The 11,962-nt window shown below is 47.3% G+C and overlaps 1 long non-coding RNA gene across 1 annotated transcript; it reads right to left on the bottom strand.

The window, feature by feature from the left end:
* Positions 1–548: 548 nt before the first annotated feature.
* Positions 549–6,415, bottom strand: LOC119147685. The gene is made up of 3 exons (XR_005104114.1): positions 6,305–6,415; positions 5,142–5,206; positions 549–1,343 (listed from the first exon to the last, which is right to left on the bottom strand). It is a non-coding gene; the product is annotated as an uncharacterized LOC119147685 (long non-coding RNA).
* Between the last annotated feature and the right edge of the window lie 5,547 nt (positions 6,416–11,962).

Below are 11,962 nucleotides of genomic sequence, written 5' to 3'. Positions count from 1 at the left end.
CTTTAATGCTCCTTGCTTGTTAACAGCCAGGAGAGTGTCAGGAGAGCCTGTTGCGGGGGCTGGGAAGAAAGGCAAAAATCTCCCAGTATCACTTTCATAATTTGGAGTTTCAAACTAATGTTGACGAGAATGTCTATTGCTGAGCATCTGCTGAGCTCAGGGAGTAAAATTCCTTTTATTCGTCTCAAGTGTCAGGATTTGCAAGTGCAAGAAATTTTCAAGTGCTTGTCTAGGTCCCTCTTTGTATGCAAATGATGCTGTAACGTTTCTTAGACTGTAAGACCTGATTTTCCCTAGCATCAGTCAAAGCATCTGTCAGCCTTGTCAGAAAAGAAATACCTTGATTCTTTCAGGTCAAAACAACCCAAAATTATTACTAGAATACTGAGGCAGTTTAAAGACATGAAGAGTAAAATGAAAATTGTTCAAAACCATTCTTCCTTTCAATTAAGTTTTAATTCTTATTTTCTTTCCACATGTAACACAGGGGGTTTTTCACAAGTGACAGTTTTAAAATCAAAGAATTCAATGCAGTTCCCCATAACTGGGCAGTGAGAAGTATTGAATTCAATCACACATACAGGAGGAGACTGGGATGAGGAATGAAACAAGCTAAACAATGGGCAAAACTAACAGAAAATTGAATAGGAGCTTGTGCCAAGGCTTGGGGGCAGTGACCGTGGCTCTGCGATCAAACGCTTGCAGGGATGCCCTAAGTGCCCAATGGCCGGGCACAGGGTCCTCTCCGGGAGGTAAGTCCTCTCTCCAGAGAGAAAGCGGTGCCATTGCCCCTGCGCATGTAGACCCTGGAAGTCTGAGGGTTTGTTCATGGTAAAACCAAAAAGGGTGCTGCCCACAGGAACACTTTTCTCTTGGTGTGGCCGGGGCCCATCTTTTGGCAAGACAAGCAGAGCATCCTGCATGTGACTTGGGTTTGCTGGAAGTGGAACACTGGTTAGCAAGCCCAAATCTGCTCGCGTGAAGCAATCTTTCTCAGCAGCAGGACTTCTGCTTCCTAATGAAAATGATTTTTTAACAACCTGCTGGAGAGCTCGCAATGTTCCCCTGGGTCCCTGCAAGGGGTGCTGTCACTCTGCTCTTGGCAGAGAAAGCAAAAAGTTCTCCCAATAAATCCCCCCTCACCCATTTCTTACCGATGAAGTAGCTGAAGACTGAAGAGCAACCACCAACCAGAACAGCACCTCCAGCTCTGCCCCCTGCTCCACACTCAGACAAGGACTGGGAGGACTGGGATGTGCTGGCACTGCTTGGAATCTCCTCCAGCACCACCAGCAGGTTCCCTGTCTGTTTGCATCAAAGTGGGGTTCAAGTCTCTGGGTTTCCTAGGAATAAAGAAGTTGGTTTAAAGGTCTGGAACCGCTCTGTTCCCACCTGGGTCTCTTCCCCACAGAACCAGCAATAAGCACTGCCGCGGAGACAGAGGGAATCTCCCGGGGACCCTGAGCTGCTGCTTTGGGCAGCCTTAGGATCTGGGGGCTGCTGGAGGAGCCACGTCTCTGTCCTCAAAAAGTTAATGCAAGTTTCTCATTCCTGGTGCAGGCAGCTTGTACACCTTCATGACCATTGCTCACTGCAAAACCCAAAGCAAGCAGCTCTTGCTCTGCACTAAGCATCCACCTCCAGCACGGAAAGCAGATGGATTTTCATTTACAGAAGCACAAGGCTCTCCCTCTCCTGCGCACACACACGGAGTTCTGCATCACAGCCTCTGTCATTTATATGAGAAACAGTGAGGAACTAACATATTGTAATAGCATGAATATATCCCTCAAGCTCTGAATGACAAGGCAGTAATCAATTTTCACCGATGTGAAGCCAGGGTCCCCAGAACTCTTTCCTAAAGATAAGCACATCCCAGGACCAGTGTGATACCCTCTACCCACCAGCACGCATGGTCATCCAAAGAAGGGATTTCCTTAGTAGCCACTACATCAAATTATAGGCAGAATATCCAGACCTAAATCAGCTCCTGACGTGCTTTCATCTAATAGTCCTGATAACCACATTGCCACACTATTTATTCGTAGCGCCTTGGGAAATTAAGATCCTCATGAACAGTGGGAGTGGACGACATACCCCCAAACTAATATTTTCCTCTCACTGATGCATTACCATTACTTTCCCAGCAAAGGGCCGAGCAAACCAATTGCCAGCCAGCAGCAGCGTGCTGCCCCGCAGCATCCCCAGCCCTCTGCCCACCTGCAGAGCACACACTCCTGATTCTTCTGCCACAGCACAGCACCAGGCGTGGGGACATTTGCTCAACACAACCTTAACCTGCTTCCCCACTTCTCCCCTCGGATTGTGGGTTCATGCATCTCAGGCTTTTGGAAGCCTGAATTTTTTGAGGTTTATGGCTGGCTGACCCACCTGTGCTGCCAAATGCCATTTGCACAAGTAAGTTTGGGCTCTGGGATGGGCAAGCACTCGAGCAGAAGCGTGAACGCTTGCTACTGAGCGTGCAAACACAGCTCTGCAAATGTGGCCCGTCCTGCCCAGGCAGGGCAAGCAGCTAGGATGAACTGACTGCTGCAATCATGACATATACTGGTACTACATAATTTTGTCCTTTTAAATTAAGCACGTGAGGTGGGTAGATGGTAGAAAGTACAATTGGACATGTGGTGGTGGTGATTACAAACTCAAATTTGAAAAAGTGGGGAAAACCCCCAACTGTTTCTCTTGACTTCACTCACATTTCCAAGGTCAACCACCCAATCCTGAATGTGAGGAGGGAAATGTGAACATCTCTCCAACTGTTCTTGGACAACTGAAACTGTTTAATGCCAAGGCCATTTGGTCCTTGTCTCGAACATTCAGCTAAAAATGTACTGATTTCTAAAAGGCTCAGGTGAAAAGAGGAAAGAACATTTCAAGTTCTTGCAAAAAATACAAGGAGATCCAAGTTCCTGTGAGATTTTTACCTATTTTGCCCTATAGTTTCAATCCCATAATTAGGTCTCCTGTCACTTCATTCGATGCTCTGCCCCATTTATCTGGAGCTTTCTGCCCCTGTTTCTGTATCTGGTAATATTCTTTCCATTACTGTTCTCAAAAGAAGAAAAAAAAGTTATTGACCTTCACTCAGACGACTGAATTCTGTAAGAACTGCTCTAACCTTGTATTTCAAGGGAGACAACTCTAAAGTAGGAGACACATATATATATATTTTTTATATATAAAGTAGGAGAGATATATATAAAGTAACGGTATCCATAGAGCAGATATGTGCCAGTCGATGCCCCAGTGCTCTGATGGGCTTTCCTAAAGTTGGACCCTGAGAGGAGAGGGCTCCCCACACCCCGGAGTGGCACTGGGAGCAAAAGTCTGATTTTCTGGGCAAACTTGAGCATACAAAATGCAGGCAGTGGCTGAGCACACGCTGCAGCCTTAAGCCGGGGCAGAAAGGATGTATGCTCATCTTGCATTTAAATCAGACTCAACATTTATTCCCCGTGAAGAATCTTCCAGCCTGTGAAATGGTACATGCTTCCAGTCAGATCTGAGCAGTGAAACCCTGTTCCCAAATGCCAAATCTAAGAATAGATGAGCCGTATGAGCTGTATGTCAACTGCATCACCTTTTTATCTGATAGATGTTTATTAAGTGAAGACAGAATATCTGTTGCATAAAAGTAAGCCACGTGCTGCCAAATAGCAACCTTCACTCTGCCACAGATAAATGTGTTCTCAGCTAATTTATGCTAATACTGTATTTCAAGTTACACCATCCTTGCCAAATTTTGAAAGACCAGATTTCTCAGTGCTACAACACAGCCCCAGAAAGGGCTACCTCCTCCTCTGTTGGGACATATACACCCAGCGATGGCTGCAGCTCCCTTGGAGCAGCCCTTGGCCAGGCCAGCGAGGCCAGCCTGACAACATCCACAAAAGACTGGACCCAGGATTTTTGGGACAGAGATTGGCACAGTGACCTCCTCCTGTTAGCCCATCTCCATCTGCAGGTGTGGGTCTTGGGCTCACCTCTACTGCTCCCAACGGCTTCACCACTCTGGTGCATGAGTCCCTCTCAAGCCACCCAGCACCTGGCCCACACTCTGATTTCAACAACCATCTCCCCAAGCCGCAGTATTGCCTAGCCTGAGGCTAGCGTTGCCTCCTGCCCAAGTGTCAGGCTGTGCAGCCATGTCCCCAAGGAGGAAAGTGCCGATGCAGCAGCGGCATTTCACCTGGTTTATAATCAGCCTTGGCATCTCCATGGCAACGCCAGCGGATGCTGCGCTCCTAATGGCTCACTAGGAACCACCGCACTCACAAGCAGCAGTTGCAATCAAGTTCTGTCTTGGTCATCTCCAAGGGGGCAAGAGGATAATGCAGAGGAAATTTAATAAAAGGCATTGATAACAGCTTTGAATAGTGTAATTAATTGCCACAATAATTCCTCTGGATCAAAATCAGTCTGTTCCTTACAATGCATAGTATTTCTTCTGTCTCTCGGTTTCTGCTATGCTGCTGCTGCTCACTGATGCCCTGCACATGTCCATGGAGGAGCCCGAAGGGCATCAAGTGGGATGTGCTGCACTCAGCTGAGCTCACTGTACTAGGATGGGGTTTCACCAGCAGGACATGAAAGACCCCAAGTACAAGCATGGAAAATCCAGCATCGTTAACTTAGCGCACCTTTCAACTGTGGCATACCAAAGGCAGAAGCATTTGAAAACCTGCTGGAGAGTTTTTGTAGTAAAAACCTAAACCCAACTTCATTATAAGACATATGAGAGCCCTGACCTTAACTTCTAGGTCAAAGCCTCAGCCCTGCCCACAACCACACCACCTCAAATCCCCAGCCTTTACCTTCCCCAAAGTCATTTGCAGGTGGGTGACCGTGCTGTAGTAACCCCTGAGGGATTTTGTCTTTCCAGCTAAGTGAAAAGTGCATTTTTCACTCAGCAGCTGCTGGGCAGCTCTCCTTGGGGGCTTCGGGAGAGGTCTGCACCCCAACCTCGTGGCAGGAATACACCTGACAGCACCCAGGCACCCACCAGAGTGGGTCATGTCCCATTTTGCCACTGGGGAGCATCCCTAAGGATCACCGGGCAAGATTTAGCCCTATCCAAGAGCCAAAAGGCATTTCTAACTTATGGCTCGCATCCTACTCACCCCAGCCTCTGCTGCTGTGGTACAAACTCTCCCGCACAGCCCCTCTGGCTCCATGTGCCAGGATACTGGGGAAAGCAAATTACACCAGTTTTAGGGTTAACATGTTTGCATTCACATTCCAAGCCTTGCTTTCACATCTATAACTCATTTTCCAACATCTACAAGCAAATTTCACACTGTTGGAAAAATGTCAAGGGTTTAATCTGATATGTGTGATACTTACTGATGCCACTAGGGAGAGAGATGATCATATCTTCCACTTCCCATCAAGTTTCTCACAAGAGTGAAAATATATTGGGAGAATTCACTGGGTTTCGCTATACTTAGTATATGCAAATAAATGTAAATCAAACTCTCTGAGGAGCACAAACAATTTTGCATATAAGACACCCAAGGACGAGCTTATGTGCCTGAAAGCTTATCTGTTTTTTCCAGTTGTATTAGATGGTCTGAGGGTATGTGGGTTTGCCCACAAGCCTTGCCACAGCTGCATCAGAGAGTGGGACCTGAAGCCTAGGAGCAGCCTCCCGCAAGCCTGATGCTTGGCATCAACTGGATTAAGAGTGGAATTAAAGAGAGCGGGAAAAAAAGGCAGATGGATGAAAACTGTAGTGCAGTAGTGCTGGGATTTTTCTCAGATTAATCTGGTCCCTGGAATATCAGCAGGAAGAGATTCCTCCAAATCTGCAAGAAATCCAGAGAGGGCTTTCACACGCAGCAGAGAGGTAGGCAGCAATCTTGTGCCACAGAACAAAACAAGCAGAATGAAGCAAGCAGCAATGTTTTTTTCTGGTTTGGGTTGATTGGAAACCCAGGATTTAAAACATAGTGGCTGCAAGACTGGAAATTAGTGGTTTGTGAAGCTGTGGTGGGGCTGGGGCTGCCATGGGATCTCGGCGAGGGGCAGCGGGGCTCAGCTGGCCATGGGTCCCCTCGGCAGCTGGCCCACAGAGCCACGCAGAGGGGATCTGTGCCACGGAAACAGCTGAAGGAGCAAGCCAGGCTTGCACCGCTCCACATCCCAGGCAGAATGAAAAGGCTTCAGTTAAGCCCTTTGCTGTATTAAGCCCTTTTCTCTACCAAGAAAATACATGCTTTATTTTAAAGCTTGGGATGTGGTAGGCAGCGAAAAAGAAGTTCAATATCTGAATGTTGGTTCTAACCTGACCACATGCAAACCCAGGGGAGGGCAGGAGACAGAGACGGGGCTCTGGTACCCATGGTGGGGAGGACACCCATCACTGGGCAGAGGAGATGAGGCACATCAGATGTCATCCCAGCCTGGCTGATTCCAATACCCACATCACCACCGGGAGCCCTGTTGGGCCTGTGGATTAAATTCAGCTGTTATTAATGCATGACATTCTGCTGATACCCAAATATCAATCAATATTATTGACTTCAGTAAATTTTGCTCTGAGCCCATAACTGTAATTTAATTTTGCTCAGACTAAAAAAAAAAAAAAAAACCCCAACCAAAAAACCCAGCTGCATGAAAGCAATATTCCTAAGGCTTCATTTTGCAAAGACATTCAGATCTCTGAAATAGGACTTGAAGTGTTTGTGGTGAGGAATATGCTTAATTAGATTCATGTCTGAGAAGTCCCCAGCTGTTCTGCAGACAAACAGAAATATCTGAGATTTCTTCCAGCTCTGTGGAGACAGAGATTGGCTCCTCTCCCTGTTGCCCCAGTCTGAGAGATTTGCACGTATGATTATTATCTGGTGCTGTTTCAGACAATACAAGATGCCACACAATCTCTGAGCACAGATCAAATATTCCAGCATTTTGTTTCATGATTACTTCCACCCTGTTCGCTTCAGCATCTGAAAAATTCTTTGCTATTTTTTTCATGTGAAAGGCTTTCTGGAAGTTGGACATAACATGCATTCATTATGAAATGAAAATACCTCATGTGTTCAGGATGGAAAAAAAAAATATCCCTGGCTTTCAAGAAAGCTTTGTGAGCTTATTAAAAACAAGAGCGCTCGCTATGCATGTCGTTCTGCCAAATGAAAAATTCCCTCCTCCCTTCTCAGGCTTGTAAGCTGCTTTGTGTGCTCAAGACATCTCTTTCCAGTGTCCAGCACATTTTCATGGTTAGTCGAACTTGGAATAAAATATCAGCTGCCTTGTAATGGCAGAAGGGGACCACAGGGCAGCCACACCTCGGCTCCATCACCGTTGGAAAGGGATCCTGGGGAAGCTGCCGGCAGCAACGTCCTCCCAGCCCTCAGACCTTGGGAGCAGATCCCTGTGCCACAGGGAACCGTCGTACCCAAACCACACAGATGGGGAGAAGCTGAAAGAGGAACTGTGTGCCAAAACCACAGCCAGCCATAAACACCACAGCTCAAGAAGAAGCGAGCTGTGACCGCTCCCAAAATCCACATCCCCAGGGCACTGCGGCAAGTCCAACCACACACGGAAAGACGCAGTTTGGGGAGCCCCAGTGCCGGACGCGATCCCCAGGCCCATCTCACCAGCCTGTCCACTTTCCCCTTCTCCTTCTTGCCCACCATCACTCACCCCATCCCTGTTTTTAGGGGTCCAACTCCCAGCCCCACCCCTGGCTAATGCTTTGAGAAAAAACTGCAGTGCCTGGTGGGGTGGTGAACATAGGGGTTGGTCTTCCACTGCCTCTGACTTCTTCTATCACCCCTTGGACTTCTCCATAGCCCATCCCACCACCCAGGCTTGGATGTGAAGGGGTGCAGATAGTCACTGTGCAATTGTGGCGACGGGCCACTGCACATGGAGGTGCCCAACTGGGAACCTCGGCACAGCTGGCTGCCGTGCTACTGGGTACAGCCCCAGGCACATGGCATTTTGGAAATGCAGCTCTTACTGAGGTTTGTCCTGAGGTGTTGGGGTTGGATACACAGTGGAGCATGAGGACAGGAGAGCACCACACACTAGTGACCCTTGGGAACACGAGGTTAACCTCTTGCTGCAGCCTCCAGGCCCTGGTGAGACGCGTTGGATAAGGAGCATCGCTCCAAACGGCGCTCTGGCTGGGCTGGACCTGACAGTGAACAACACACATTGCAAGGATCAGACCAGCAAGTGCTCCCATGGACATCACCTCCAGCAGACAGTGGAACAAGTCGAGGCTCTAATTGGTCAGTATAATTAAAAATAACATTTCCAGGAAAAAAAAAAAGAAAAACTTCCAGAGGGAGAAATGGTTTTTGAGCCAACTGGAAAAAACTGCACAGAGCAGCTCAATCTCACATATCACTGAGATCTCCCTCCCCACCCAAGAAGGGGCACACACCACTGGCAAGCACCCAAAGGTTTTCCCAGAACTGGGATGATTTGCTCCCACAGCACAGAGCGATTCACCCAGCACGGCTGCAAAACTCTGTTTCATCCGCCTAGGGATGAGACAAGTAAGAGCGACTACAAGGGTGAATAAACACTTCAGGAGCTTTGAAGCTGCTCTTGGGAGCCAGCAGTAGCATTCACTGTCCCATGACCACCTGAAACAGGGCATCTCCGTCTCCCTTGCATGCTACGAGCCGAGTCAGTCCATAGGGAGGTGGTGGCATCTGGGTGGGCGGGTTGGTAATTTGGGATGATTCAGTACTGGATCACACACGGCTCATCTGCTACAGCAGATCACATTCTCCGTGTGGATTATCTGCAAGGCTCTCTTTCCCCTAGTTCTTCAGTCCCATTTATCTTACAAGCAATTAAGACTGTTTAAGATGACAATCACTTTAGACTTTGAAGCTTTTTTCTCTGATCTGATATGTTTATTCCTTAAAATATAACTTCAAATATTGTGGCATTCTGGATGTTTTCTGTTTCAGTAACAGGCTGGTAATTGTAATTAGTTTTATCATCATGGAAATTCAAAAATCTGCTCTGAATGTGTTCCTTTGAATTTAGTTAAAAGGCACTTTTTGAGCGAGCTGACAATCATTTTGACTGCAGTTTGTGAGAAAGACTCAAATTTTAAACTTACGGGAAAGGCTCATTTTATTGCAGGGTTGAGAATCCACTGTCTCGGAGCTCACTGGCATCGTGAGGTGCTAGCGAGAGCCAGAGCAAATATTTCTCTGGGCTTCCACTTTCATGCAGTATGTTTTAGATTACACTTAAGTGGATTCAGGAGAGGAAACTGGGGGTGGCGGGCGGGAAGGATGCGAGTAGGTAAGAATGAAAGGAGACAGCGTATGGAAAAATGGAAGGAAACTGTCAACTGAAGAAAAAAATGATGCACAGAAAGAGAGAGGAGGTACTGGCAGCAACGACAGATCATACTCAAAGCTTCGTTATACGTACCAGACTGAATAGATAAGGAAAATAAGGAAATATGTAAGGATAAGGTATCAAAGGATTGCTGCTTGGCACTTCAGGAATGGCTGAGTCACCAGAGGTGGGATGGAGAAAGTGGGAAAAGGGGAATGAGCAAGAGAAAAACAGCAAGAAGCTGCTAAAATGTTAAAAGATGTTTAAATAGTCACTATATCGTTCAAAATATTCAAAACACTTTTTTTCATGTTTGGATAACCCTGCAGCAAGAGAGTGGCAGTCAGGGAATGTGCCCAGGGGGCAGATGTGGCTGGGCAGGGGCTGTGCCTGGAGGGGAGCTGGGGCTGGGGGGCGGCGGGGGCAGGAGCCAGCCTGGGCTCAGGCTCTGGGCAAACCCGCACCCACACACAGCACAGACCTGCTCTTCCCACCCTCCTCTCTTATTCCAGCGGGTACCAAACCTGGCTCCACTGCGCTGTCGGGAATTTGCGTTGTGCAGTGGGTTGCCTTGCACCAGGCGAAGCTTGTCCTTCTGGGGTGATGTGTCCTCTTCCATCAGCCAGAATGCGCCTCTCCTCTGGAGGATGAGATGGCTCTGCCCTCCAAATCATTCCAATGGCAATAAGCAGAATGCAATATATATTACGATTGCCTGCAGCACCCACATAGTGCTAGTGGGACATACAAGAGCAAGGAAAATAAAAAATTGATTGAGCATGAGCTTCTGCAGTCAGATTCTCCAACGGGCAAGAGCAAGGACAGCTTTGCAAAACAGCAATCAAGGGCAAGGCTGCCTCTGGCTCTGGGGATAATTGTCATGGAAACTACAAGTAGCACAAAACACAAGTAGGTAGGAAAAAGGTAGCTGAAAATCACTGCTCCAGGAAGGTTTCTTTGCAAAGGTTCTAGACATAAAAGTCAATTAAGTAAACAGTTCAGTAATTTTAGTTGTTCTTGCAAAATGGATATTAAAGGGCAAAATGGGGCAAACCAGAAAATTATGGCTCGGTGAAAACTCCAGGAGAAAAAAGCTCTGAGAGGAAAACAAATGCAAGTAAGACTCCTGCATTCTTTATCATATACATACCTACATATGTATAGATAGATAAACTCTTGCATGTGTGTGTGATTACGTATATGCATGCATATATAGTTATATATATAACTATATAGGGTATAGTGTGTATACATATATATATACACCATATATATACACTACTGAAAAAAAGGCGGCAGCACAAACCAAATATTTCCTATATCAGACTGAAGATGGGTTTCTCAGAGGTTAATTTGACCAAAGTCCAAGGCCCTGAGCAGGAAACCAAGTCGTTTGATGAGTTGGACCAGCATCTAAATGGCATCTGACCAGGGATGGCTGTGACCAGAAAATACACAGTGAGGGACAGATCCAGCCACCCAACAGCAGAATGGATGGGTGCCAAAGAACTGAAATAATCATAAAATGCATGAAACAGGGAGCTCAGCTTGTCTGCAGAGAGCCCCGATGGGTGGAAAGCTGGGGTACAGCCTCCAGCCGACTGGGAGGTATTCCACAATTACCAGCAAGCATTTGATGGCCACAGACCAGGACACTTTTGTCTCTGCTCAAGAGAGCAGCAAACCGCATTTCACAAAGTGCCTTTTCTTTGCTGTGAGGAACACCTCCCCATGCCAGACAGGTGGTGGCACATCCAGGGCGATTCTTCCAGCCAAAGTTGTCAGTGGGCTGATGTATGTGAGCTGCAAGTGCAAGGGAAGGAGTAGGGGTGCCAGCCCAGGAAGCAGAGCAGCAGGTACAGCCTCCGTGGGACAGCGCTGGGAACAGTGGGGCAGGATCCAGCACGAACAGGGAGGAAAGCAGATGAGATGTGGAGGTACTGCCACACAGGTCACACTAGGAAAGCATTAAAGGGCAATTTATGCACTTGGAGAGGAAAGAATTGAGATGTAACAGGGAAAAATACTAGCTGGAAGACGCAAGCAGCAGAATATATGTTGTATCACTCACCAGAACGTACTGCTCTCTGGGGCCAGGATAATCCCACTCCATTTTTTATGCCATGTTGGAATAAGCAGTGAATAAACAGGAATAACCCTGCAACAGAAAATGTGTCTATGCACTAGTAACTGCCAAGCAGAATGTCTCAGCAGGCAAGACAGAAAGAGGTTGGTTCAAGGGCGAGTACCTGAGAGGTGTTCCACCATCCCACCAGGTTCGTGTGAGTTGCAGGGGGGACTTTAGAAGTTGGTCATATCCCCACCATGTAAAATATAACGATCAGAAATTCAAACTACGTCCCAAAAAGAGGCAACGATGGGAGAACCAACGCATTTACCAGAGGAGGTGATTGCTACTACCAAGTGCAAGGAACAGGAAAAAAAAGAAAGGTCTAGAGAGCAAGAGATGAGGAGGGGAAGGTCAGGGGAGAGGTGAAAGGAAAATGGAAATTGAAAGAAAAATAACCCCACCTAAGAGGCAATTCTAATCAGCTGCAAAAGGCGAGTTAAATGCGGCCCCAGCTGCAGAGCAGCGAGATGGGCAGGTAACTGCCATTGCAGC

The sequence above is a fragment of the Falco rusticolus genome, chromosome 4 (assembly GCF_015220075.1).
Source record: "Falco rusticolus isolate bFalRus1 chromosome 4, bFalRus1.pri, whole genome shotgun sequence".
NCBI lineage: Eukaryota > Metazoa > Chordata > Aves > Falconiformes > Falconidae > Falco > Falco rusticolus.
Note: the sequence above shows the minus strand (reverse complement) of the source record. Positions and strands in the feature narration are given on the sequence as shown.